The sequence below is a fragment of the Carlito syrichta genome, unplaced genomic scaffold, assembly GCF_000164805.1.
Source record: "Carlito syrichta isolate Samal-C Ts95f unplaced genomic scaffold, Tarsius_syrichta-2.0.1 Scaffold92196, whole genome shotgun sequence".
In the NCBI taxonomy this organism is placed as follows: Eukaryota; Metazoa; Chordata; class Mammalia; order Primates; family Tarsiidae; genus Carlito; species Carlito syrichta.
The window spans coordinates 183570-189569 of record NW_007036292.1 but is presented as its reverse complement, the minus strand read 5'-3'; the positions used below and the strand labels follow the sequence as shown (position 1 = coordinate 189569).

General features: G+C 34.6%; 1 protein-coding gene across 1 annotated transcript in view; it reads left to right on the top strand.

Annotated features, from left to right (window-relative positions):
• Window positions 1-5635: 5635 nt before the first annotated feature.
• Window positions 5636-6000, top strand: part of CUL3 (cullin 3) — a 90235-nt gene continuing 89870 nt past the window's right edge. The window contains exon 1 of the mRNA XM_008059902.2: window positions 5636-5781. The gene's annotated coding sequence lies outside the window, so the exon portion shown is untranslated. The remainder of the gene's footprint in view (window positions 5782-6000) is intronic.

The window sequence follows — 6000 nt, the reverse complement described above, 5'->3', positions numbered from 1 at the left end:
AAAACTGATATTATTAGGTAAAAGTTGTCTCTGTGTTCTTCCTTTTGAATTATATTCTTTAATCTGTATCTTTACTTATTCTCAACTCTTTCCCTCTGGTCTCCACATCATTGTAACTACCATGCTGTCTCCTTTCACAGCCAAGATGCTTGAGAGAATAGTCTGTCTCTATTTTTAGAGCATTATTTTCTTTAGAGGAGTCATCAGGTCTTTTATATTGACCTCCATCAGTGCAGTGTAATAACACCCAACTATAGTAGGTATTGTTGAATGAATTAACTAATAGACTCTTTTGTTTATGTCCTTTCTCCCTTTTAAGATGGGAACCATAGCAGTCTTTCACAGATTACTTGTGAGGATTAAAATAATTTCCTAATCATAAAGTCAGAATTTTCACCTAAATGTAATTGGGTATTTCATGCAGGACAGTTATTTTCAGACTCTTACAGGGAGCTTGGAGGTCCTCCAGGACCCAGGAGGTCTAGGAAGAATAAAGTAGATATCTGAAAAATCTCCCTCTCTGATCATTTAGGGTAACTCCTGTATTGTCATTTATATATGGGGTTCTATAAATATCTCATTTTAAGAAGTGAAAAAATTTTTTAAAGTTTTATTAACCATGCTTTAAAATCATTTGTCATTAGTTCAATCTTTTTTAAAAAATGAGAAGAATTCTGTTTGCTCAATTTGATAACATTTGGTAGGAAATTGAGAACTGATTCTATAGTTGCCTTAAACTACTAATCCAGAATTTGCTGCTAGAAAGCCTTCCTTTTTATTTTTTTCAGTTATTTTTATAGTTGAAAGTGTAATTAAGTAAAACTTCTTAATTTGACTTCATTCACTTAGTACTCATAATCATTGAGAAAGGAATGAACCCAAATTTGTTCATAAAATGAGAAACATCACTGCTGAGCACAGGAGTGAAGATGTAAGTAAAAGCAAACCATCATTGCTAAGAGAAATTCTCTAACATATTGCTTATAAGTCATTCTTATCTAAAACAGCTCTTAACTGAGCAACACTTAGCTTTTTCTATTTGCCCTGTCCTTTCCAAAGTAATGATGAAAAATTTTTTTCCTTTTCATCTCCAATTTATTTTTCATTTCCAATAAAGAGAAGTTGCTTTATAAGACTAGTAACAATTAGTTGAGTGTTTCCCTCCCCTTGGCTCTGTTTTAGGTACTTTGAACTAATTATCTGATATTGTCAAAACAGCATTAGATGTTGTTACTCCTGTTTTAAATCTGTCTGGGGCTTAGAGAGGCTACATAGACACCTAGGGAAGGGCAGAGCTGGGTTTCAAATCCCAGGTATGTCCGACTCGAAAGACCATGTTCTTTATACCACAGAAAATTAATTCTTTTTTTTTTGGAGTTGGAGTCTCATTTTGTCACCCAGGCTGGAGTGCAGTGACATACTCAGGCCACCCCAGCATCAAACTGCTGGGCTCCAGTGATCTTTCTGCCTCAGCCTTCCTAGTAACCAGAACTACAGGCACGTGCTACCACACCTGGCTAATTTTTTGATTTATTGTAAAGAAGAGATCTCACCAAGTTACCTGGGCTGCTCTCGAACTCACAGCCTCAGGCAATCCACTCACCTCGGCCTCCCAAAGTGCTGGGATTACAGACCAGGCCACTGAGCCCAGCCCAGAAAATTAATTCTAAGGTTACTTTTTAAATTGTTAGCAGACCCAGGGGCCCTGAAGCTTATACAATGCAGTACTCTCTGTAGAAAAATAATTCTACATTAGGTTCCAGGGAAGGATCCTTTGTAAGCTTCAGCTTTACTAGGTTCAAGGAAAATGAACCATTTATACAAACTAATAGTTATAAAAACTTTGAGTCAATTGTGGTGTTGTTCAGTGATACTTGCATATATAAATTGTTTGACCCTAGTGCATATTGACTGGAATAAAGCAGTCAAAAGCAAAACCTGTAAAAAAGACGTACTAGTTGACATATTTATGAGTTAATACTTTCCTCTTTTAAATTACAAGACTGACAGCATAATTTTGTCTTTGAGAATATACTAAAGAAGTAGATAAAACAGTGACGTGCTATTGAAGCACAAAGATTAGATACTTTAAATTAGTAATAATTTGCTTCTCAGTAAATGCAAATGAGACATGAAAGAAATGTACTTTTTTGATGAATAGTATTAGTAACCAAATAAGTAGTTTATTATTAGTATTTTTAGTTTTAAAAGCTGAAGGGAACTATTTTAGTTCTTTTATGCTGCTATAATAAAATGCTACAGACTGGGTAATAATATATAAAGAACAGATATATATTTTCTTACGCTTGTGGAGGCTGGGAGTCCAAGATCCATCAGGTTTGGTTGTCAGATGAGGGTTGCTCTCTGCTTCCAAAATGATGCCTTGATGCTGTTTCCTCTGGAAGAGAGGAACCCTGTATCCTCACATGGCAGAAGTTAGAAGGGTAAAATGTATGAACTCCCTCTGTCAAGCTCTCTTTTTATTTTTTTTAAATTTTTTGTCAGGATGAGGTCTTGCTATGTGGCCTAGGCTGGTCTCCAGCACCTGGGCTCAAACAATCCTCTTACCTCAGCCTCCCAAAGTACTGGGATTAGAGATTTTAGCCACTTTGTCCAGCCTGTTCAGCTCTTTTATGAGACCACCTGGTCCCATTCACAAGGACTCCACCATTATGATTTACCTCCTCAAGGCCCCACCTCTTAAACTGTTAAATTGGCATTTAATTTTCAACTGAATCTTGGAGGGACTATTTTACTGTTATGATCATTCAAACCATAGGAACTTTTGAGATAATCTGTTCATATAACAGGATAAGGAAACAGAACTAGGGAAGATGATTTAGTCAATTCTGATTTCTGGTTAAAAACATTTTCTGTAAGACTGAAAATATCAGACTGAAATAAGCATAGAGCCAGAGTAACTCAGCATGAACACTGGCCTACTTAATTATAAGATGATTTCTCAATATTGAGCACCCTGATTTGGGTTGACATGGTGCAGTGAGAGGATGCTTAGCTTAAGACACTTGGACTCCTTTATTGCTCCAACTAGCTGTGTGATCTTGGATAATCCACTTAGCCTCAGTCTCTTCTGTTATAAAATGAAGAGCTTCTATTTGGTGTTACCTTAGATTTATTCTAGCTTCCAAAATTTTAGTAAAAGACAAGTCTGAATGCTAGTACCGTCTTTGTCCTTTGTGCGATGTTGCAAAAATCACTTATATTTTGAGGCTTAGACTTTTCTTTAAAATATTAATGGCATATTTCAATGATGACAGTTAAATTCTAATATGGAGCAGTGGAAAAGTTAACTGTGGCCTTGTATACTTTTTTGTGTGTGAGCTAACAGTTTTAAATGATTTTTAAACAGACTTGATAGCAGTTTTTTAAATAATTTATGTGATAGGTCTTTTGGTGTCATACCATATTTGATTGTAGTTAGGTTCATTTAAACATAGCTAACTGGCAATTTATGCTGTTTAGTAAATTTTTCCTCTCCCTTTGTGTTGTATGTAATTGATTTGAATGTGAATACAAATTGTTAGTCTTACAGTTTATAAAGTTTTTATACATTATTATGCTTTTAGAAAGCTAGTAAGTTTACTCTTTTCAAAAAAGAACATTAGTGACTTAAGCCAAAGAGAAGACAGTATTATTTTATTTAAATTAATTTTTGATTGTGAGATAGAAGTATGAAATTCAAACATGCACTTAAATATAAAGTATTTTTTTCTTTGTAACATTACTACTACTTTGAGAGTCTATCCAAAATATGTGATTTCTGCTTTTCCATTATTACTCTCTGCTAGATGAATGTCGAAAAAGTAATGTTAAACCCATAACCCATGTGTAAATAGTAGTGTTAAGTAGTATTACTAGTAGTGTTTTGGATTTAATTGTACATTGGGAAATAAAACATTTAATTTTTAAAAAGTATTTATCTTGTGGATGTAACAACTAATTTTCTTAATTGGGTGGGTCTTTTAAAGTAATGTTTGGAGAGTTTCAATCAAGATGAATATTCTCTGGATAAATGTATTTCATGGAACCCAGTAACATGCTTCTTTTTTCATGAATTAAAACAGCACCAGTAGTAAGACAGTGAAAAACTTTTTGCCTCAGTGAGAATACTTAGTATGATTGTATCTTATTTGTTGTGGTCGCCAGATTAGAAACATTATACATTTTTTTTCTTTTATGTAAAAGTCATTCACAGAGATAATTGAAATAGAATTGTTAGTATATTTAAGTCAATTTCTCTGGGACTTTTTTTTTGAGTTGGGGTTTCACTCTGCTGCCCAGTCTCCTGGGCTCAAGGGATCCTTCTGCCTCACCCTCTTGTGTAGTTGGGAGTACAGGAGCTAGCAACCACACCTAGCTACTGTTTTGATTTTTTTTTTTTTTTTGGTAGAGACAGATTCTCCCTACTTTGCCTAGGCTGGTCTCAGACGCCTGACCTCAAGCATTCCTCCTGCCTGGGCCTCCCAAAGTGCTGGGAGTACAGGCAGGAACCACAATGTCCAACCCCTGCTGTGTGATTTAAATAGACATTGATAGGCTAATCCGGAAGCTTGACCTTGTGTCTTTGAAAAAAAATTGTTCCAAGTTTCCCAAACACATTTTCAGACTGATTTTTTTATATAGGCTACTCTTGCTGAGAACTGAAATGCAGATCATAATTAAACCTTCCATTGATGAGTTAACTTTATCATTATGAATGCTACCTTTCTGTAATTTATTGCTGATTGAACGTAGGTAAGGTTTGGTTTGCAATTTCAAGGACTTGTCTTGGGCTGCGGTGCTTTTCTAGTTGATAACCTTTTTTCTTCTTTGACATCAGCTGTTAATTTGGTAGCACAGTTCCCCTCTCATCTGTTCTCCACTGTAGCCAGATAAACCAGTTAACCAGACATTAGTAGTCTTTATATTCACTTTTAAATCATTAATCAAGACTTCTCTTAGGTAAAGTAAAAGAATAAAACTTAAATGTATTGAGCAAGTGCTATGTGCCAGATACTTTCACAGACTTTCTTAATTACTGTGCAGTATACACCATCTCCCATTTCTCTAGCCATGAGCAGGTGAGGAAAGTGAGATTTGGAAAGTTAAATAACTTGTCCAAAATCCATTTGACTATGTCTACTGGGCTGTTTTGTTTTCCTCAATGTTTCCTTGTATCTTTCCTGTGGTTTTGTTTGTTGTTGTTGTTTAGGGAATAATTGATAGATGAATGGAATTATTGCAGATTTTATAATTCATCCTATAATGGTTGGTCATCAAATAAGACTCATTAGCTGTAAGTGGACTATATTCAAATCATATTTTTGAATGTCATCTAGGCATCATGCCATGAATTATAATGGATATAATAACATAAAGGAAGAGAGACTATCTACTCTGAGGTGCTGACAGTCTGGGAGGGAGCTTCCTTGTGTAATTAATAGCTTAGTTGTATTAGAATACTGCCATTCTTCAGATATTTGGACTAAAGCAGTTTTTTTTAGGTTGAAGCTCGAAATTAAGGTCAAGCATTTTTCCTTGTTCATCTTTTTTTTCTAGCTGTGTCATTCTGAATTGCCTGGAATTTCAAATTTTTACTCTTTTCCCCCACCCACCTTGTTCTAAATTTTTTCTTGTAGAAATTTTTTCATGGGGGACTAAAGACTTCTTGTCCTTTGTGTGTAGCGGATGTGAATAATTCAGTTCTCTTCATTTTAGTTTTAATCTGTCTCATGATGTAGTTCTTTCCAACTTTTAATAATTACAGATCCTTCAAGATGTGTAAGTATATAATAGACTTCCTTTCAAATCCAGGCATTTTGAAGGATATTTTTTTTGTCATTTGAAGTAATGTAGATGAACAATCAGAATATTGTTTTGGAGAAAACAAAGACTTATAGAAGTTTTTTTGGTGATTGATACTTAGTAATGAGGAAATTATAATCCTGGATGGGAAGAGGTAAGGGAGCAAAGATCATTGAAAAATTAAGGTTTTGATTT